We start from the raw sequence: 23,180 nt of genomic DNA on the forward strand, positions 1-23,180 counted from the left end.
GTATGTATATATATATATATATATATATATATATATATATATATATATATATATATATATATGTATAAAGGCTGTAAGGTAATGTATGTATATGTGTGTGTGTGTGTGTGTGTGTGTGTATAAATATATATGTGTGTGTGTGTGTTTGTGTATGTATGTATATGTGTATGTATGTATGTGTGTATGTGTGTGTATATGTGTGTATATATGTATATATGTATGTATGTGTATATATATGTATATGTATGTATGTATATTTGTAATGTACACATCTGCACAGAAAAGCTTGAAATATATGAACACATTCTTTAAGTGATATTGATTACATTGAGGAAGTTTGTGTAGTTGCCACTCTCAAACTGAAATGTGGTGGGATCCAAAAATTTTAGTAACAGGTTCCCATGGTGGTGGGATTCAAACTGTGGCGTAGCGCCAATGGGGCTGTGCGGGGCATGACGGGGGTGGGGCATTCCTGGGCGGGGCTGGGGCAAGGACGCAGCCGCTGCGCCGGTCCTTGGGCGGGAAATGAATGCACGCAGGCGCAGGCTGCCACGCACGCCGGTGCACCTCCTGCTAGACTGCTTCAAGTCCTGTGCGCTACTGCTGAGAGGAGGGGCGTCACTAAGGCAAAAATCACGTGGCAAAATCACCAATTAGTAACCCCCTCTCGGCACACACAAATAATTAGTAACCTACTCTTGGGAACCTGTGAGAACTTGCTGGATCCCACCTCTGAAAGGGACTTGATCCATCTGCAGCTCTGTTTTCAGCGTACAATGCAGGCAACGACGGGCACTTTTTTGAAGTCCGGCTGATTCCACAGGGGGAGAGAGCTGAGCATTTGCTGAATTCCCCTGCTGAAATCAATAAGGCTCCAAAGTGCCTTGCTTGACTGGATTGAAAGGCAAATGTTATGCTCATGTTGCAGACCTTGGGATTTTAAATCCAGTTTAATCAACTGGGAAGATCCATAGATCACTGGAACTTATTTTGTAATTGATGAACCCCACCAGAGACCTCTGCATTTCACCTATCCTAAGTAAATATCAGCTGCCTGTTGAGTCTTATGAAATCTATTTCCCTCCCCCTGGAATTACTGCATTCTGTTGCCATGTTCTTAGCACTTGTGGTTTCTCTGTGCAGTTACAGAAATAGATTTTAATTCACCCGGCAGTATTTTAATGTCCACTGCTTTGTATTTTATCTGGTATCTGTACTGACTTTGCCCAAGACCTTCAATTGGAGGAGTGTAATAATAAAGGAAAGGAACCGGGAAACCGTTTTTCTTGAATGGCTCCCATAAAAGTTTTTAAGGTGGAAAATAAGCTAGACATTTTTTTTAATGACTAAACTTGGAAATATCAGCCCTAAATATAGAGATTATATCTGACAGCTGGAATTATCAGTTGTGTATGAGTTTCTAGCTTCTCGATTCAAGTGATATTTTGACAACAGAGAACATTTCAGCCACGTGTCTTGAAAAAATAACCTTGGCCGCTTTGGCCTTGCACACTGGACATGTGTGCAAGAGAGCTGTGCACCCACTGGTAAGGTTGCAGTTGTAACTGCAGTTGCAGTAAGGTTGGGAAATATCAGAGGTTCTGGAGGTGGCTACTGGGAAGGACAGGATTTGGGGACCTTCGGCAAGTACTGTGCCTTCAAACCAGTGGTGGGATTCAGCAGGTTCACACCACTTCAGCAGAACCGGTCGTTAAAATGGTGCTGGTAAATAACCAGTTGTTAAATTATTTGAATCCCACCTTATCTTACTTCTTTGTTTAACGTTAACTATCGAAGAGCCTACAGCCTACTCCGTTACAACGCCCTTTCGTCTAACTATTCCAGTGGTGGCGAACCTATGGCACGGGTGCCAGAGGTGGCACTCAGAGCCCTCTCTGTGGGCACGCGTGCACAGAGTTTGTCATGTGATAATAGTGGAATTCTTTCAGGGAGATTATTAGCATTAAACCTAAGACCTAGTTTTGGGGAAGCAGTGTAGGTAATCCTGTTAAGCACTGTTAAACCCTACTGATTTTCATGGGAAGAATGAAAGCATGATCCTTTACTTGGGAGTAAGCTCGGTTGCTGGCAATGGGGCTTGCTTCTGAGTAAACCCTCCTAGGGTCGTGATTCACCCGTTTGAAGCGTTGCACAGTTGCTTCAAAGTAAAGCCACCGAGTACTACCAAGCTTACTCCTGAGTAATGCATGCCTCGGAGCCAACCGTTTGCTCTAAACTAAAACCTCCATATTCAGGTTAAATTGCCATGTTGGCATTTTGCAATAAATAAGTGGGTTTTGGGTTGCAGTTTGGGCACTCGGTCTTGAAAAGGTTCGCCATCCCTGAACTATACCAACGGGATTTATAATAAAGTACCAACTGAGGGTAGAATTTGCAGTTGTCAAATAGGAGGTATTGAAAACTCGGAACATATATTATCTGAATGCTCGCACTATGATGAGATACGTTGGATGCTTCTGTCCTTTGACCAGACAAACTCTCCCTTTGACCAGACAAACTCTCCTTTGGCTAAGAAAGAAAAGGTTAAAATACTGTTATCAGACACCAATAAAAATCTAACGTATTCTGTTGCCAAGTTTGCCTGGATATCTAGTAAAATCAGGAAGGCCCCCACAGACCTCTACCGGCTCTGCCAGCTAATCCTTATTATTAATTATTATTAGACTGACATTCCACTCATTATCTTGAGCTGATGTTTTGAGTTCCTGAGGCCTATTATCTGCATTTTGCTAACTGTTTTAATCTGTATATTTGTAATATCTGTCAATGTTATGATTTTAATGCTTTTGGATCTTGCTGGTCAACGACCGTAAATAAATAATGTACGCTTGGGGTGAATCCCACCACCAGAACCGGTTGTTCAATTATTCGAATCCCACCACTGCATGGGAGTGAAACGATGTGTGCCATTGTGGAAATACAGTATGTGCTAAAACGTGGTTTATCTGCCTGAAAAAAAGCAGCATGACTGCAAAGCAAATATTTTTAAAAATTTCAGAATGGGAAAGTTTTCAGATGACACAGGTTTAGTTTAGGAACATGAGAACATAAGAACATAAGAACAAGCCAGCTGGATCAGACCAAAGTCCATCTAGTCCAGCTCTCTGCTACTCACAGTGGCCCACCAGGTGCCTATGGGAGCCCACGTGCAGGATGTGAAAGCAATGGCCTTCTGCTGCTGCTGCTCCCGAGCCCCTGGTCTGTTAAGGCATTTGCAATCTAAGATCAAGGAGGATCAAGATTGGTAGCCAGAGATCGACTTCTCCTCCATAAATCTGTCCAAGCCCCCTTTAAAGCTATCCAGGTTAGTGGCCATCACCACCTCCTGTGGCAGCATATTCCAAACACCAATCACACGTTGCGTGAAGAAGTGTTTCCTTTTATTAGTTCTAATTCTTCCCCCCAGCATTTTCAATGGATGCCCCCTGGTTCTAGTATTGTGAGAAAGAGAGAAAAATTTCTCTCTGTCAACATTTTCTACCCCATGCATAATGTTATAGACTTCAATCCTATCCCCCCTCAGCCGCCTCCTCTCCAAACTAAAGAGTCCCAAACGCTGCAGCCTCTCCTCATAGGGAAGGTGCTCCAGTCCCTCAATCATCCTTGTTGCCCTTCTCTGCATTTTTTCTATCTCCTCCATATCCTTTTTGAGATGTGGTGACCAGAACTGAACACAGTTCTCCAAGTGTGGTCGCACCACTGCTTTATATAAGGGCATGACAATCTTTGCAGTTTTATTATCAATTCCTTTCCTAATGATCCCCAGCATAGAGTTTGCCTTTTTCACAGCTGCCAGGCATTGAGTTGACATTCCCATGGAACTATCAACTAAGAGTCCCAAATCCCTTTCCTGGTCTGTGACTGATAGCACTGACCCCTGTAGTGTGTATGTGAACGGTTCTGTGGACCAGCGCTCTGGAGCTGCCACTTTAAAGCAGTCACTGACGGTGCAGAAACACTTCGCGCATTCACCATCTGCTTGCTGGATAGTAACCTTTCTATTTAAAAAGAAAATTATTTCTTCATAGCACATCATGTCCTGTAGGCTATGGGGCAGATGGCAGCAGTTTTTCAACAAAATATAGATAAAACCACTAAGAACACTTCATTTGTGTGTCCGGGAGGGAGCGGGGGGAGGGGGGGGATGGTTAGATTTTCGTAACACTTCAAACCACAGCAGAGATGTGCAAGGTTGCAGGGTTCAGCTGATAATTGTAGTTAAAAATATCGTCTTCGGTGCTAGAGTAACACCTCTTGCTTCCCAAGAATATTGCTGAAAAGGTTTCGAAATGTAACCTTTATGAGCCGCATAAGATGCGGCTTCAGGATTCAAGCAGGGAGTCCTCTAGTTGGGACCAGCCGTGCCCATTTTTGCTGCACCATTACATGCACCAATAAGATTGCTATAAGGGTGGCCCGACTTCAGAGTCAATACAGTAGTCAAAAAGGGGAGGAATGACAGACATGGCTTCCTGCCTGGGATTAAAAGGAGATGATGTCATTGTTAATGGATGAGGAGAAGGCCTGAGAGGGAAGCCGAGAAACTCCATCTTTTTGGATATATTGGCAAAGTTCACAGCAGCAGTGGCGTAGGAGGTTAAGAGCAGAGGTGGGATCCAGCAGGTTCTCACAGGTTCCCGAGAGTAGGTTACTAATTATTTGTGTGTGCCGAGAAGGGGTTACTAATTGGTGATTTTGCCACGTGGTTTTTGCCTTAGTTACGCCCCTCCTCCGCTCCTCAGCAGCAGCGCGCAGAACTTGAAGCAGTCTAGCAGGAGGTGCACCGGTGTGCGTGGCAGCCTGTGCCTGCATGCATTCGTTTCCCGCCCAAGGACCGGCGCAGCGGCTGCGTCTTTGCCACAGCCCGCCCAGCAATGCCCCGCCCTCGGAATGCCGGACCATGCCCCCGTCATGCCCCGCCCAGCCCCATTGGTGCTCCATGGGAACCTGTTACTAAAATGTTTGGATCCTACCACTGGTTAAGAGCTCGTGTATCTAATCTGGAGGAACCAGGTTTGATTCCCCGCTCTGCCGCCTGAGCTGGGGAGGCTTATCTGGGCAATTCAGATCAGCCTGTACACTCCCACACACGCCAGCTGGGTGACCTTGGGCTAGTCACAGCTTCTCGGAGCTCTCTCAGCCCCACCTACCTCACAGGGTGTTTGTTGTGAGGGGGGAAGGGCACGGAGATTGTAAGCCCCTTTGAGTCTTCTACAGGAGAGAAAGGGGGGATATAAATCCAAACTCCTCCTCCTCCTCCTCCTCCTCCTCCTCCTCCTCCTCCTCTTCTTCTTCTTCTTCTTCTTCTTCTTCTTCTTCATCATCATCATCATCATCATCATCATCATCATCATCATCATCATCATCATAATGGGTGGGGATTGCTTGTCATTCCAAGAATGATCCTCAGAATCAGGCAAGGTGTTAGTAATTCTGGGGCTCTGAGCAAAAGTCCAGGATGGGGCTCTAGAATCACCTCCACTGCCATCCTGGGAAGAGGACCAACCTAGGCCCTCACCTAGGTTGTCCTGCTATTACAACTGATCTCCAGATAATCAAAATCAGTTTCCCTGGAGAAAACAGCAGCTTTGGAGGGTGGACTTAATGGCATTATACCTGCTGAGGTCTCTCCCCTCCTGAAACCCTCCCTTCCCCAGGCTCCACCCCCCAAAACCTCCAGGTGGTTCTTACCCCAGAGGTGGCAACTCTACCCTTGCTTGGGAGCTGCCAGACCCACTGGAAGCCAGCTGCCCAAGGCCCAGAGGGGACATTTGTATATGGTGACTGTAGCCTGCCTTCTTTTTCTCTCCAGGGACAGGTCCAGTGGTGGGATTCGGCAGGTTCGCGCCACTTCGGCAGAACGGGTTGATAAAATGGTGCCTGTAAACAACCAGTTATTAAATTGTCTGAATCCCACCACTGGGCAGGTCTGTGGGCAATTGGGGTCCTTCCAAGGACAGGACCTCGGGCTGATGCCCCTGGGAGCTAAGACTGGCCCGGCTAGGAATGTACTCTCATCCCATCAAGAGTGACTTGAAAATCAATCATTTCTGATTTTCAGCAAACCATATGTCCCAGTCACAAACTATGCTCTGTTCTATGTATTGTTGAAGGCTTTCACGGCCGGATTCAACTGGTTCTGGTGGGTTTTCTGGGCTGTGTGGCCCTGGTCTGGTGGATCTTGTTTCTGACGTTTCGCCTGCATCTGTGGCTAGCATCTTCAGAGGCGTATCACAGATGCCAGCTACAGATGCAGGCGAAACGTTAGGAACAAGATCCACCAGACCATGGCCACACAGCCCGGAAAACCCACCAGAACCAGTATGGTCTGCTCTGTTCCTTACACACCAGGCTTCCAACCCACAGTGCAATTTTTGTTTGAATGGGAGAGAAGAAAGGATGATCTTCAGACAGGGAGATGGATATGTTGCATATTGTAATGTTATTGATTACCAACTGTCAATATATATCTAGGGTTTAGCAGAATTATGATATTGTTGCTTACAAACATTTAATGTTTTAAATCAGAGGTGGGATCCAGCAGGTTCTTACCAGTTCCCGAGAGTGGGTTACTAATTATTTGTGAGTGCTGAGAGGGGGCTACTAATTGGGTCTGCTTTTCCATTAGAAATTCCATTAGGTCCAAAAATCATAAAGTCCTGTTGTTTCCTATGTGGCTGGTTAGCGAAGGTAGAAAACAGGATCATTCTCCCTGTTGGGCTGTTTTAAAAACATGTTTTAGTAATATGGTAAAGTTCCTTGTTTAAGGAAAGTATCCTTCTTTTGATTTCTAGAAACAAAATTAAGTATTTGAAAGTATTAAGTATTTGACAGGCAGTCAATTAGAGGAGGAGGAGTTGTTTCTGTTGGCAGTAGACGATAGGACTTGCTATAAGGAGTTTAAATTATGGACAGAAAGATACCAGCTGGAAATTAGGAACTTTTTTTTACAGTAAGAGTTTTTTTACAGTAACAGATAAATTATTAATGGCCCGCCCCGGGAATGCCTGGCCACGCCCCCGTCATGCCCCGCCCAGCCCCATTGCGCTATGCCACTGTTTGAATCCCACCACCATGGGAACCTGTTACTAAAATTTTTGGATCCCACCACTGTTTTAAATGTTTTAAACTGCCCTGCGTCTGGATGCTGTTGGGAATGGACAGGGTATCAATGCAATACATAAGTAAGTAAGTAAGTAAGTAAGTAAGTAAGTAAGTAAGTAAGTAAGTAAGTAAGTAAGATAAATAATTAAATAAATAAATAAATAAATAAATAAAACTCCTTTCCTGTATAGAAGATTGTTGCAGATCTATGACACCTGTCAGAAAAATACCCAATGCATATTTTCTAAACCCCCTTTTCTGTCTTGTGGTCAAATGAGGTCACTTTGGATACTTGCAGTGTTTCTGACAGCAGAGCATAGACCTTAGGAAACCCGGGCTTGGTATGAACTTGGAAAGAAGGTCTGCCAGTGAAATCAGAATTTGGCCCTGTTTTAATGGTAATTGGAAATAACACAGTAGCTCTTTTAGAAGCCTCATTTGGATCCATCCCAGCTTTTACTGAAACTGAACAGCCAGCCCAAACTGGCTGTATTGTTATTATTTCTTGCTTTGTTTTCAGTTCTGGGAAGGTCCCCACTGGTGGGCACTTTAGATGGGACGTTGTGCCACAAACAAGCTTTGAACTGCAGCTTTGGACGGCATAATTTTTCAAATACTAGCACAGTAAGGGTGAGGGTTGTCCCCAGCCTGTGTCCAGGTTTGGCCAAGAAGAAGGAGAAGAAAGAAGAAGAGAAGTAGTAGTTTGGATTTATACTGCCTTTCTCTCCTATAAGGATACTTAGAAACTCCTTTCCCTTCTTCTCTCCACAGCAGACACCTTGTGAGGTAGGAGCAGAGGTGGGATCCAGCAGGTTCTTACAGGTTCCCAAGAGTAGGTTACTAATTATTTGTGTGTGCCGAGAGGGGGTTACTAATGGGTGATTTTGCCACGTGATTTTTGCCTTAGTTACGCCCCTCCTCTCAGCAGTAGTGCACAGAACTGGAAGCAGTCTAGCAGGAGGTGCACCGGTGTGCGTGGCAGCCTGCGCCTGCGTGCATTCATTTCCCACCCAAGGACCGGCGCAGCAGCTGCGTCCTTGCGACAGCCCCGCCCAGGAATGCCCCGCCCCCGGAATGCCCAGCCACGCCCCCGTCATGCCCTGCCCAGCCCCATTGGCGCTACACCACAGTTTGAATCCCACCACCATGGGAATCTGTTACTAAAATGTTTGGATCCCACCACTGGGTAGGTGGGGCTAATAGAAGTCAGAAGAACAGTGACTGGCCCAAGGGTGCCCAGCAGGCTTTGTGTGTAGGTGTGGGGAAACAAATCCAGTTCACCAGATAAAGAGTCTGCAGCTCATGTGGAGGAGTGGGGAATCAAGCCTGGTTCTCCAGATTAGAGTCCACTGCCCTTAACCACCACACCACACTGACTCTCTGGAAAGTTTTCTTGCATTTCTGATGTCATTACATTCATCACCTGAGCCCTTCCGGCAACGGCCTGTCATTTGTGCCACTGATGGGAAAGGGAAGAAAAGAGTAGATTCAGCGGGTTTTAAGTGGGATTTATTTGGAGAATAGAAATCCATCACGAAGTATGAGAGAACTAAATTGAATATAATATATTTTAAACAATGAACTAATTAGTGCTATTTTTATCTTGCCCGTTCTTCAAGGAGATCAGAACGGCACACATATTTCCATTCCCTAATTTATTTATAGTTGCCCTGACCTGGATAGTCCAGCCTACGTTGATCTTGTCAGACCTTGGAAGTTAAGCATGGCTGGACCTGGTTAGCATTTGGAAGAGAGACCGCCTAGGTGGTCCAGGGTTGAGACTGTCAGGACCAGGCCTGTCAGTGCCCAGATGTCTTGCTGTGTAAGAATTGCAAATGTTTTCCTGTAACTGCTTTTCTGTTTCCCTCTTCCCTTCCTGGCAACTCCCTGGCGCCAGCTCTCCTGCAAGAAGGTGCGAACGGTTCCCAGGTTCTTTGAAGCTCTGTAGTGCAAATGTTGTAGAATTTGTAAGGCACATTTGGTGTGGGACAAATGGGGAGGGGGTTGAAGGATATAATCTCTGGATCTAAGCTGGAGAGCTTAGATTCAGCTTTCTATTGTTACTCTACGCGTTGTTAGAAATAAACTGCTTTAGGACTTTCCTACGGTCTCTGTTATTTCCACGTTCGAGAGCCTGACAGAGACAAGGAGGCAGGCAATGGCAAACCAGTGTGATGTAGTGGTTAAGAGCAGGTGAACTCTTATCTGGTGAATTGGGTTCAGGGGTGGCGTGAGGGAAAACTGTGCCCCTGCTGCAGCGCTGCCCACCCCAGAATGCCCCTGCCACGGCCCAGCTATGCCTCCGCTGCTGCTCCGCCCAGGGCATCACATTCCCCTGTCCCATTGGCGTTACGCCACTGATTGGATTTGATTCCTCACTCCTTCACCTGAGCGGTAGAGTCTTATTTGGTGAACTAGATTAGTTTCATGTACAATCATGTAGATAGGAGTTTGTAAGCCACCTTGAAGCTTCTTACAGGAGAGAATGGTGGGATATAAATCCAAACTGCTCCTCCTTCTTCCTTCTTCCTCCTCCTTCTCCTCTGATCATCTCTTGCCTTGAAAACCCTGCAGGGTCACCATAAGTTGACTGCCCCCTAGCAACAGTTTCCACTTGTGATTGGTGTTTGGAATATGCTGCCACAGGAGGTGGTGATGGCCACTAACCTGGATAGCTTTAAAGGGGGCTTGGACAGATTGATGGAGGAGAAGTCGATCTATGGCTACCAATCTTGATCCTCCTTGATCTCAGATTGCAAATGCCTTAGCAGACCAGGTGCTCGGGAGCAGCAGCAGCAGCAGAAGGCCATTGCTTTCACATCCTGCCTGTGAGCTCCCAAAGGCACCTGGTGGGCCACTGCGAGTAGCAGAGTGCTGGACTAGATGGACTCTGGTCTGATCCAGCAGGCTAGTTCTTATGTTCTTATGTTCACTGCCACCACTTTGTCCTCATAATGACATTGTGAAGCAGGCTAGGCTGAGAGAACATGAGTGGTCCAAGGCCAGTCAGTGAACTTTGTGGCAAAGTGTGTGGAGTTGTTGACTCTGGGCCTATTCTGCATGCCCAGCTTACCACAAATTTTTCCAGAGGTCAGACCTTGTGTCTTGGAGACATTTTCTATGAAATCCTGCCACACACCTCCATCCCCTCTGGGGTTTTTCCTCTTGTCTCTTCCGTTGCATTTATTCCACACACTATTGCTGAAAATGTATTATTTCTAACGATGTTGGGATGTCATCCATGATGCAGGAGAATAGCCCTTCTCGTTCACCATTTTCTCGTCACCCTTGTTCTCTGTTTTCAAAAGGAATTTTTAGCGATGTAACCTTGAGGTGAAGGCACAAGCCATCTCAATTGTGTCAGTTTTGTCAGTTCCATCCCTTATGACCATGTCTCTTTAAGGTGAAGATCTACTATGTCCGTTGTTAGGAGCAAGTGAAAACGACACGGAAGATGCTTTTGCTGCAAAATATTGACAAGAGCAGGAAGCAGTCCCCTTTCCATTTCCTCCTGCAAAAGCAACGCTAGAGTTCTACCATACAGTTTTACAATAGATGTTCAAATGATTCCTAGGCTGTTTCCGCACGGCGGCAGAAACACACCTCCACCGGCATAAATTATTCCGGTGGAGGCTCAGGGACTGCTCGCACGGTAGCGCGTGAGCAGCCCCGAAGATCTGCTGACCTGGAGAGGTGGCTCCGCATGGAGCCGCCTCCGGTTCGGCCCCTCCACTGACCAGGGGTCGGAGGGCAGTGTGGCCGTGTTCCTACAGCCCCCCCAGAGCAGCGCTAGATGGGAAGGTCAGTGGAGGGGATGGGAAAAGTGGTATCTTCCTGCCGGTGCGGTTCGCACTGCGCCGGCAGGAAGACGCCGTTTTTCAAAAACAGCACCCCAGGGGCAGTGTTTTCACCATCCCTCGGGCACTGTTATTTGCCTGTGCGGAAACAGCCCTAGAGTTACCCAGCAAGTATCCCTAGTTGTCACTTAGAGGTTCCCAATATGTCACCTGCTGTCACCTTTTTGGTGCCTGCTTTAGAAAGTGGGCAGGGCCAGGTGGGTCTTTCATCCGGAAAGGCTTCTGATTAACAACTGGAGATTTGCTTAACTGTGCAGATTTTAAAAAAAACATTGTTGTAGTAGCTGATGCCACCATAGCACAAGGATCTTCACTGTGTAACAGAAGTTAAGCTGTGGCAGCCATTTTGTGGTAGCCATTATGTGGCTGCACCCATCATTATGTTTGCAAGGTCTGGGCGGGGAAATACCTGGAGCTGTTGGGGGTGGAGCATGAGGAAGACAGAGTTTAGGGAATGGGGACTTCAGTGGGGTACAATGCCATAGATCATAGGTGTCAAACTCGCGGCCCTCCAGATGTTATGGACTACAGTTCCCATCATCCCTTGCCAGAATGATGCTGGCAGGGTATGATGGGAACTGTAGCCCATAACATCTGGAGGGCCGCGAGTTTGACACCTGTGCCATAGAGACATGGCTGGTAAGATTAACTGTGTTTAAAAAGTAACTTCAAACCATGGATTCTGGTGTATTCTAACTAACCATGGTTACTGGTGTTGGTTCATTACTTCCTGAGTGTCAAGTCATAGCTGACTTATGGTGGCCATGAGAAGTTCATTGTCTGCTTCCATGTCACACCCCTGGTATTTCTTGAACGTCTCCCATTCAATACTAGCCAAAGTTAGAGTATGTAACTGCCTCAAAATTACCCTGCACGTTTCCATGGCAGAGTGGGGATTCAAACCGGGGTTTCCCAGACAGAGTGATTGGTCTGACATGTATGTATGTATGTATGGTGTAGTGCAGGGGTAGGGAACCTGCGGCTCTCCAGATGTTCCCCCCCCCCCCCCACCCCCCCCCCCCCCCACCCCCCCCCCCCCCCACCCCCCCCCCCCCCCACCCCCCCCCCCCCCCACCCCCCCCCCCCCCCACCCCCCCCCCCCCCCACCCCCCCCCCCCCCCACCCCCCCCCCCCCCCACCCCCCCCCCCCCCCACCCCCCCCCCCCCCCACCCCCCCCCCCCCCCACCCCCCCCCCCCCCCACCCCCCCCCCCCCCCACCCCCCCCCCCCCCCACCCCCCCCCCCCCCCACCCCCCCCCCCCCCCACCCCCGCAGGCCGCCCCCCCCCCACCCCCCCGCCCCCCGACCCCCCCCCCCCCCCACCCCCCCCCCCCCCCCCCCCCCCGCGCCCCCACCCCCCCCGCCCCGCCCCAGCACCCCCCCCCGCCCCCCCCCCCCCCCCCCCCCACAGCGAGTTTGACACCTGTGCCATAGATTCTACTTTCCAAAGCAGCCATTTTCTTCACAACCCTAACAGCTGGAGATCAGTTGTAATCCCAAGAGCTTGTCAGCTACCACCCGGAGGTCTGTCAGAAAACTACTCTCTACCTTTACTCCCTTTCCCAGGGTTGGGGGAGCGAGGGAACTTTTAACAACCAGTTCGGCCGAATCGGGCCAAACTGGCTGAATCCCACCTCTGCCCCTCTCTTAAACACTCATATCTCTTTTCAACAGAAGCTGGTTTCTGTAGCTTGTTATTCACCATGCGTGTTTAGCGTGCACATTTCCCATATCTCTAGTTGTCACTATTCACATACCTCAGCCTTTTTCTCTTTGGCTCCTTGGAACTTCAGCTCCCAATATCTTTATCTAGCCCCTTCCCTGGGTTCCTGTTTTTTTACCCAACTGATTGCTCTGGCTTCCTCCACTCCTTCAGCCCTTTCCCCGTTTCCTGGGTCTGAATCCAGTCCTTCCTGCTTTCTTCCCAGCTTTCTTTGGTATTTTCTTACAGTATTTGCCAATAATCCCTATACCAGAGGTGACAAACTCATTCGTTATGAGGGCCAGATCTGACATAAATGTGCTGGCTGGGGTGGAGGTGGGGTGTGTGCAGTGGTTGGATCCAAAAATTTTAGTAACAGGTTCCCATGGTGGTGGGATTCAAACTGTGGCGTAGTGCCAATGGGGCTGGGCGGGGCACAACAGGGGCGTGGCCGGGCATTCCAGGGGCGGGGCATTAATAATTTATCTGTTACTGTAAAAAATGCTTACTGTAAAAAAGTTCATAATTTCCAGCTGGTATCTTTGTGTCCATAATTTAAACTCATTATAGCAAGTCCTATCGTCTACTGCCAACAGAAACAACTACTTCTCCTCTAATTGACTGCCTGTCAAATACTTACTACTTTTAAATACTTAATTTTGTTTCTAGAAATCAAAAGAAGGATACTTTCCTTAAACAAGGAACTTTACCATATTTCTAAAACATGTTTTTAAAACAGCCCAACGGGGAGAATTATCCGTTTTCTACCTTTGCTAACCAGCCACATAGGAAACAACAGGACTTTATGGTTTTTTGACCTAATGGAATTTCTAATGGAAAAGCATACCCAATTAGTAACCCCCTCTTGGCACACTCAAACAATTAGTAACCCACTCTCGGGAACTGGTGAGAACCTGCTGGATCCCACCTCTGGGTTTGTGTTTGTGGCTGTCTTGGCTGCCAAACCTGCAGCAGGCTCACCAGTCCAGGGAAGGGGGTTGGCACTCAGGAAAGGAGGTCGGCACTGGAGGGGGGGTAGCTGCCTCAACTGGTGAGTCCACAGCAGGCTTTTAGCCCAGATTGGCACAGGGATGGGGGTAGCTTGCCAGGCCAGAGTGGCGTTGGGGTGGGTGCCTTAACTGGTGAACCCGGGTGGATGCTTAGCCTGGCAAACTTGTAGCAGGCTCACCAGGCCAGAAAGGGAGCAAGAGGTGGGGGTTTGTCTCAGCTGGCCATGTAAATCCTCTCAAGGGGTTGGATCTGGCCCCCAGGCCACATATGTGACATCATCCTTTCCTAGAGTGTGACTATCTGGTCGCCACTTTTCTCCTGCTCCTCTGTTCCTGAAGGAAAAGAAGCTAGACATTGGGGAGTGTTGATAGAATATATTGTTGTAGGAATATATCTTTAAAAAAATACAACTTCATGTACTTAATGGAAGTTCTTGCCAGAAGTGGCGAAGGATGTGTGGCCAGTGGTGGGATCCAAAAATTTTAGTAACAGGTTCCCTCGCCACCCCCCCTCAGCAAAGGGGGCAGAGGCGTACCTAGGCAAACTTGAGTCCTGGGCAAAACCTGAGTTGGATGCCCCCCCCCCGAGCAGCCACCCCACCACGACCCCAAAAAATTATTTTGCACCAGGTCATTTCTAAATCATCATCACATTCTAGAAAAGGCCCCAACTCACAAATCTGAACACAGCAATGGTGAAACGCACAGGTTCTTTGATAGAGACTGGTAAGATAAAAGGTACGAAAGGCTGAGAATCCACGAATTGCAGTACCTGAAAGGGATTAACCCAGTTCAGGGAGTTACATGATTAGTCGCAATTGCTATATGGAACCTTCACGTTCAAAGGCAGGATGCCTCTCGGCTAGGCGAGGGCGTGGAGGTGGAAAAGCGGACCCAATTAGTAACCCCCTCTTGGCACACACAAATAATTAGTAACCCACTCTCGGGAACTGGTGAGAACCTGCTGGATCCCACCTCTGATGTGTGCCTATATCTGAATAAGTTCTGGCCACAGTCATCTGGAACGCATTGTTGTGAAGCATATGGCTCTGGCCATTTATGCACTGCTGGCCTGCTCTGCAGTGAGCATACATTTCCTTTGGGTCCAATTGGGTTGCACACATGTTTTTCCTGCTCCCAACACACCACACTGTGGATCAGAGAATCCCCACAGTTTCCAAAAGTGGGTAAGGTGTGACTTTTCCCCTGTCTTCATGGGGAAAGCGAAGAAGATGATCACACGTTACTCTCTCTTTTCTTGCTCCTCCCCGCCATTCCCTGCCCACCCAACAGGTCTTCTGGTCACATTATTCTTTTAATTTTCATGCTGCTGATCTACCGATAATTCAGTAGGCCAGTGAAATTGACATGGTCTACTGAATTATGGATAGACCAAAGATGGCATCTCCCCAAAAGTGAAGGAAACAGTAGGTTGGCAAAATGGCGGATCTGACACAGCTGGAGACACTTCACAGCTGGAGACTTCCCTTTTACGTTGAAAGCCGTGGGGAACCCCCACTGCGAAGCACACAGTCGCGCCACAAGCAGTAAGTGCACAAAATCTTTAAGTGTGGCCAGTGGTGGGATCCAAAAATTTTAGTAACAGGTTCCCATGGTGGTGGGATTCAAACTGTGGTGTAGCGCCAATGGATGGGCGGGGCATGACGGGGGTGGGGCATTCCTGGGCGGGGCTGTCGCAAGGACGCAGCCGCTGCGCCAGTCCTTGGGCAGGAAACAAATGCACGCAAGCGCAGGCTGCCACGCACGCCTGTGCACCTCCTGCTAGACTGCTTCCAGTTCTGCGCGCTACTGCTGAGAGGAGGGGTGTAACTAAGGCCAAAATCACCAATTAGTTACCCCCCTCTCGGCACACACAAATAATTAGTAACCTACTCCCGGGAACCTGTGAGAACCTGCTGGATCCCACCTCTGTGATAGTGGTGGTAGTTTAGCTCCTGCTTTTTTACCACCACAGACTGACCTCTTTCTACCCCCAGACTCACATTTTGGGGCTGCCATTTGCCTCTCATGGAAGACTATACAGGTATCATGCAGACCCTATTGCTGGATTATGAAGGGAAACCACATAGGCCAGAGTCCAGGGTGGGTGTATCCGCCACTGTCATTTCTTCTGGAGGAACAAGGGTTGGGCCTCAGTTTAGGGAGAGGAGAGCAGGTCAGCTGCTCCCCGAGGCTTCGCTCTCTAGTCTTCTGCCAATCCTTTGGCTATAAAGGCATGGGCTAACCCCAGTGGCGTAGCATCAAGGGGAAAAGGGGTGACGCACAGGGTGTGCACCAATGTGAGGGCATGGCGAAGGCATTCCGGGGTGTTCCGGAGTGTGGTGGGGGCATTCTGGCATGTTCTGGGGGCAGGTGGGGGTGTGGCAGGAGCGCAGGGTACACGCATGCCCCAGGCGCAGTTCCTCCTCCCTACAGCTCTGGCTAACCCTGTCTCCTGAGTTCTCGCTGAGCCAGCCTAATAAAGGAAGATTGGGATGTGGGTGGGTGGGATGATCCTGTATTCCACCGATGCCCTCTTTTCTGGTCAGGTGGAACTTGGGGGTGAAGCCAACAGTATAAAGCTGGAGCCAGTCAGTTCAACTACTCAGTTCAATTCTGGGCACAGAATGGCTTGGGTCGAGCTTTAAACTGCAGGCTCAAAGTCCAGCATCAAACTCATAGTTCAGGGTGGGGTGAGCCCACGCTTTCTGGTTCAGTGTTTAATGGCACTCCTGCTTCCAGTCTCCACATGGAACTCGACATGGAGTGAAGGGGCACAGTTGGGGATGGCTCAGCAACCCTCCCATGTGACCTGCCAAATGGCAAATCGAACAAACTGTTGCTTTTGGCTCATTTGCATTGTTAATGTTCAATAGTTGTAATTCAGTCAGCTACTTTCCCCCTTTTCAGGCACTCCCAAGCTTGGCCCATCAAGCTAATGCCTGAACCCATTAGATTGCCAGCTCAAGGCTAAACATTGATATCTGCCTCTTGTTTTTTCCCTGAAAAGGCAGGACTTCTTTTTGTCCTGGGAGATTAAGGGCCACTCTGTATGACTCTAAGCGTCCCTTTTTCCCTATAAGAAGTCCCTCTCCCAGCACCCAGTATGTTTGAAGCTGCCTTGATGTTGTTGCTTCCTGCCACCCACTTTCTACCCTGCTTCCTTGGACCCAGTGCAGGTCACTGGACTCTGCTTCATGAACCCAAAGCCACTTCAGGATCTGGTACAGAATCACCCCTAAGAATTCCCCCAATCCCTCCATTATTCCCAACCTATCACCTCAACACGGCTTATAAAATAGAATTGTATGTGTATTCTGCTGCTTTGGTTATCGTGTGCTTGTGTACTCCCATGATCCCTAAATAAACTTGTTAAACTTTATTTGCATCCCTGTGGGATTACTTGCAAAAACTGATCTTGGTATACATAGGCAACAAAGACCCCCGAGCTTGCCCGACCTTTTGCTATGCCAAGAGCCTGCTCTTGCTAATTCCCTGCTTTAAAAGGGAGAGACTCCCACCATTTCAGGTAACACTATGCTTTCCTGACCCACCCTCTCTGGAGGTATTAAGGAGCTGCTTTTCTGGCCTGTGGAGGCCCCAGGAGGCTCAAGTTGTTGCCAACCTTGTCTTCTTGGCCTGTTTTCAGGAGCTGTCTGCTGCCTGAGTCCTGCTTCCCTTCTGAGGCTTACACCAGGACTGCCAGTCTCTGAGGGCACTGTTGGCACATTTCTGGGCATTGTCTCAGTCTTGCTGCTTTTTCTCCTGGTTGGGCTGTAAGACTCAGTTGTGCCTTAGTGACGTCCCCCAGTGAAGTTCCACATAGCAACCCTGGACTTCCTTGGTGGTCTCCTATCCAAGTACTAAAAATGGCTGCTGACGCTATTGAGCTTCCAACCTCTGGCAAAATCGGGCTACACTGGGCTATCCTGCCTCTCCTAAATGCTCTAGAACAGTGTTTCCCAACATTTTCAACGTCACGGTACCCTTGACCTCACCCTTCATATCTCACGGTACCCATGCCATCCTCCCCCCCACCTTCCACTCCAAGTGCCCCTGTCTGCCACCCCTACCTTTCCCTTCCAGTGCCCCTGCTTGCCACCCCTACCCCCACCTCCTCCCAGGGTGAAGGGAAGCACTGTGAGGCGAGAAATGGCTATTGACCTTGCAGCATTTCCTGCCCCCTGGGCCAGCTCCATGTCCTTGCTGGCACCGGCGGAAGACACCGCAAAAGTGAGGGGGGCTGGTAACTGTGCTGCGGTACCCCCAGGACCTGCTCAAGGCACCCCAGGGTACCACGAAACCCTGGTTGAGAATCACTGCTCTAGAATCTCGCCTCTGATAACAAAATGGATCAGTGGGATCTAGTCCCACATATTAAAGATAAGTTTACCTCAGAATATGTACAGCAGGTCAACCCACTGCAATGTCTGCCCTCTCTGCTATTTCGTCCTTCTCTATCTGCAGCTGCTCATTCTTCGTGCTGGGCAAACTCCACTTTTAGACTCATGAAGGTGACATTGGTTATTAACTGAGCATTTTAATTGTAACACATATAATTTTTAATGGTTTTATTTGCTGTAACCTGCCCTGAGCCCGACTTGTCAGGAAAGGGCAAGGTAAAAAATAAATGTATAAATAAATAGGCAAGATATGAAGTGGTCTGCAAAATTTGGTCAAGCAGTAGCTCTGTTAGGGTTGCCAGATCTGGGTTGGGAGACACATGGAAATTTGGGAGTGGGGGTGGGGCCTGCTGGTTGGCAACCCTACTAGTTGAGCCTCCCAACAAGTAACGCATTAATGGTTGGAAATAAATTAAAGATTGACCTTTTGATGACACTCCTATCTAATTTCAGGGATGAAAAAGACACACTTACACCACTGAAACTTATGGGTCAAGGAGGTATGGAGTGCATAAAAAATGTGGGAGGGAACAACCAAGGTTGGCTGGAAACTGGCAGAGAAACTAGAAGAAGAAGAAGAGTTTGGATTTATATCCCCCCTTTCTCTCCTGCAGGAGACTCAAAGGAGCTTACAATCTCCTTGCCCATCCCCCCTCACAACAAACACCCTGTGAGGTAGGTGGGGCTGAGAGAGCTCCGAGAAGCTGTGACTAGCCCAAGGTCACCCAGCTAGCGTGTGTGGGAGTGCCCAGGCTAATCTGAATTCCCCAGATAAGCCTCCACAGCTCAGGCGGCAGAGCTGGGAATCAAACCCGGTTCCTCCAGATTAGATACACAAGCTCTTAACCTCCAATGCCACTGCTGCTCCTAACCAGTTGAATCTATTGTGGGAAGACATTTCGTGAACCCTCTGTCAGGCCAAGCCTGGGTCACTCTGTCACCTTTCAATGAAAGACTCTATGGTAGATAATACCCTGTTTCCCCAAATATAAGACATCCCCTGAAAATAAGACGTAGTAGAGGTTTTGCTGAAGTGTGAAATATAAGGCATCCCCTGAAAGCAAGACGTAGCAAAGTTTTTGTTTGGAAGCATGCCCGACGAACAGAACACAGAAAAATAAGACATCCCCGAAAATAAGACATAGCGCATCTTTGGGAGCAAAAATTAATATAAGACACTGTCTTATTTTTGGGGAAACACGGTAACACCAAAATCCGGGTCTTCCCCTGGTCTGTGAGAGAGTCAGTTCTGACTTTGGCAAGATGAAATGACAGTCCCTCCTCACAGGGAATGCTGTCTAGATGAGGAACAAACTTGATTCTGAGCAGGCCTTCCCTTGCCTCTTTTCCTGCTTCTGAGCTACAGGCCAATGTGGTAGGCGGAGCCTCAAATTTCTTCTGTGAGATGGTTCTCTACATCTGGCCTGAACTATCACGCCAATACAGAGCGCTATATTATACTGCTTGGTCAGCCACAACATTGGGTCTACCCTAGCAATTAATTCTCCCTAGACTCGTAGCTATGATAATTACAGCAACAGTTCCTTTCTAGTGATCCTTAAATAGCTGCCAGCGTGTGGATAAAACAATAAAAAAATGGACAAAATTGTATTTTGCGGAAACAACGCACATGTCTCCCCGTTGCCTTTCACAGTTGCCTTCTAATTACACATTCGCTGTGTGAGCACACAATGGGACCAGATTAGACATCAGATGAAACTGGGGTGCCACCCAATCCAAAAGGCGAAGCCAATTCGCTTCCAGCGACCGGTGACGACATGTCTGTGACATGAAATGGAATGCATTTGGTGAACAACATGAGTACAGTTTTCTGGAAAACAAGGCTTTGTATCGCTGCTTGCTTCAGACGGGAGAAATTCTGCCTTATCAATTATGCATCCCCTCCAGTAGCTGACACATTTCCTTTTTCCCGCTTGCAAAATGTCACACAGCCCTGGCTGGTAAAGGTGAAGCAAGCGGACAGAATTGCATTGTTAAAATTCACAGCCAGGAAAAAAGAGAGAGAGAGGGAATCAAATATGAGTAAATTTGTATAACCTCTCCCTTTTCATCACCTGAAATATACCTCTGCGGAGGTGCCGAGACTCCTCTGCAAGAGGTGGTTGGGAACCAAACCCAGTATCAGAAAAAATCCCTTTCCTCTGTCTATTTCCAGTCTGTCAAAAAAAGAGAATACAAGATGGGCACAAACACAAATGTCACAATTAAGATAATAACCTGGTGCCAAAGAAGCCAACCATTTCTATTCCAAACCTTTAAAAGCCTGTGATATTGCCTTGTGCCTTTTAGCATGAAAGGGGGTGGGGTGGGGGGTTGTAACCTAGCCCGTAAAACCCCAAAATCACTAGGTGAAAGCAACAGACGCCAGCTGCAGCAGCTGATCCGTCCATGGTCCAGATGCAGCCGTATCACTTCACCTTCTCCGTACCATCTCCATGACAACCATGTAATTTGGATGCTACAATCACGGCTGAAATGATGCTTAAATGCAGCCGGGTTGTAAAATACTGCAATACTACATCAGGGTCCTCAAAACGAAAGGCAGACCTGTGCCGTGATGAGTAGTGACTGATTTCAGGATTTTGAAGATAAATATGTCTCACGTTGAGTGATTAAATGGTGTGTTGCGGTTACCCTTTTCAGAGTCGTCGAGCACAGGGTGGGCTACACACATTGAAATCGCTACGCAAATCTGTCTTCATTTTCGTCTGCTTCTTCTCCCGTCTTCGTCTTCAGGGTTACCCTCCCATCCCTCAGAGATGCACGTTGATTCTCTTTTCTTTCCATTTTTATCATGTCAAACATTGTGAAATCCATTATTTTAAATCACAATCATGTGTTTTTGAGAGCGGCAATCTTTGCCTTCCAAATTCTCAGTCTGGGGACACAGTCAGGCAATAATAATCTGGACACACACACACACACACACACACATATATTTCAAGCTGCAAACATCTGGAGACAAATCAAATCACCATTCTGGAAGCCTGAAGGGTATACATCAAATATTAATAACGACTTGACTGCTAATGAAATGCCTGACCAAGAACAATAATGCCACCGAGAGCGCGGAGCACAGGATCAAAACGAACATTTTTTCTAATTCCACTTACCAGCGCTAAAAGGTTTCTCTCATCGATGCAGGTTGCTTTTCTGCTCAACAATCCATTGTGAAACAAGAGGCAGCTACACGTAAGAAGGCATCTATCCCCATGCCGTTTCAGACTTTCCTTTTTATTGTCTCCCCTTACTCTGGCAATGGGGTCACGCCTCCTCAGCTTTCCTTCAGGTGTCAAAAGATTGCTAGGAAGCAGGTTGCTGGAAAGACAGAGGGGAGGGAAAGGGAGGGGGAGAGAGAGAGAGAAACTCCACAAGGGAAGGTTGGGAGCAAGAGAGCTTGCATTCAGTGGAGGAGAGGGAAGCATGAGGCTCTAGATGAAGCTAAACCAGGGGAGCAGCTAACAGTTTTGTTAGGAGCCACCATACCAAGCGTGAGCAAACAGCAAGAATATTTTTGCATTTTTCCTCAAAGATCTGAGGGATGGCTCTGCCTTCCGGGAGCCAATCAGGTACCTTGAAACTGCAACTTGGAAACGTCTGCCAAACAGGCCAGCTGTCTTTAAAAAAATGGGAGGCATGGGGGGGGCGGGGGAGAAACCCTCAGAAGAAACTACTTAAATGGCCTGGGCATCCTTTCCCCTCCTCCGTTGATCTGAAATGTAATTTTGCATGCCTTAATTCCACCCGGCATTTAAACGCTCAGGTTCTCTTTTGTCTGGATGATTCCGGCTAGGTTTTACTTTTATGAGCCTTTCTGTGGAAGATAGAACATGCGTGCTGGTGCCACCTTTTCCTTCAGGAACTGTTGTACCTGGAAAAGGTTGCATTAGAGCAAAGATGCATGCACAGAATGCTCTTGCTCCAAATTGGGTGCTTTGTGTGCCTGTCATAACGTGTGATTGTGGACTTGACAGAAGTGACAGTGAGAAATTATTTATCTATTAAGTTAGCAAAGGAGCCCCTGAGGCCAAGCGTAGACTAGATCCAGCACAGAAATTAAATGGGAAATGGCTTCCCAGCCTCTGCTCCGTGTCCTGGTTTCTCTGCCCAAGCAAGAAGCGAATTGGTCCAACTGGACAGGAGCCTGCATGGAGGAACAGAGCACTGGCATAGGAGGTTAAGAGCTCGTGTATCTAATCTGGAGGAACCGGGTTTGATTCCCAGCTCTGCCGCCTGAGCTGTGGAGGCTTATCTGGGGAATTTAGATTAGCCTGTGCACTCCCACACACGCTGCAAGCTGGGTGACCTTGGGCTAGTCACAGCTTCTCGGAGCTCTCTCAGCCCCACCTACCTCACAGGGTGTTTGTTGTGAGGGGGAAGGGCAAGGAGATTGTAAGCCCCTTTGAGTCTCCTGCAGGAGAGAAAGGCGGGATATAAATCCAAACTACTCCTCCTCCTCCTCCTCCTCCTCCTCCTCCTCCTCCTCCTCCTCCTCCTCCTCCTCCTCCTCCCCCCCTCCTCCTCCTCCTCCTCCTCCTCCTCTTCTTCTTCTTCTTCTTCTTCTTCTTCTTCTTCTTCTTCTTCTTCTTCTTCTTCTTCTTCTTCTTCTTCTTCTTCTTCTTCTTCTTCTTCTTCTTCTTCTTCTTCTTCTTCTAGGTGAAGGTTGCCTGACAGTCTGTAGGGGTCCCTGACCTTTTTCAGCCTGTGGGAAGCTTTTGAATTCTGACACCGAATGGTGGATGCAACCACAAAATGGCTGTTAGAGGAAGCAGGGTCAAATACAAAATGGCTGCCAACAGAAGTGTAGCCACAGAGACAGGAAGCCTGAGTACAGGGCAAAAGAGGGATAATTTTGAAAAATACACTGTGAAAGAGGAGTAAGGCAGAATAGATCTAAAACAATGGTGGTGTAACAAACCGAGTCCATACAATCAGAATCTTCTTAGGAAAAGAAAGATCTTTATTGAAATGGCTAGATTCATTCAGAGTCCTTGCGAGAACTGATTATCAAAGTACAGAAAGACTTCAGGAGAACTCCGGCCCGGCCCCCTCAGACAGGTTC

The 23,180-nt window shown here is 48.0% G+C and overlaps 1 protein-coding gene across 1 annotated transcript in view; it reads right to left on the reverse strand.

The window, feature by feature from the left end:
• The window catches only part of PSD2 (pleckstrin and Sec7 domain containing 2), a 47,137-nt gene extending 25,510 nt beyond the window's left edge, over nucleotides 1-21,627 (reverse strand). Inside the window, exon 1 of the mRNA XM_048515358.1 lies at nucleotides 21,232-21,627. The gene's annotated coding sequence lies outside the window, so the exon portion shown is untranslated. The remainder of the gene's footprint in view (nucleotides 1-21,231) is intronic.
• Nucleotides 21,628-23,180: the final 1,553 nt, after the last annotated feature.

This window comes from Sphaerodactylus townsendi, linkage group LG14 (genome assembly GCF_021028975.2).
Source record: "Sphaerodactylus townsendi isolate TG3544 linkage group LG14, MPM_Stown_v2.3, whole genome shotgun sequence".
Taxonomy (NCBI): Eukaryota; Metazoa; Chordata; class Lepidosauria; order Squamata; family Sphaerodactylidae; genus Sphaerodactylus; species Sphaerodactylus townsendi.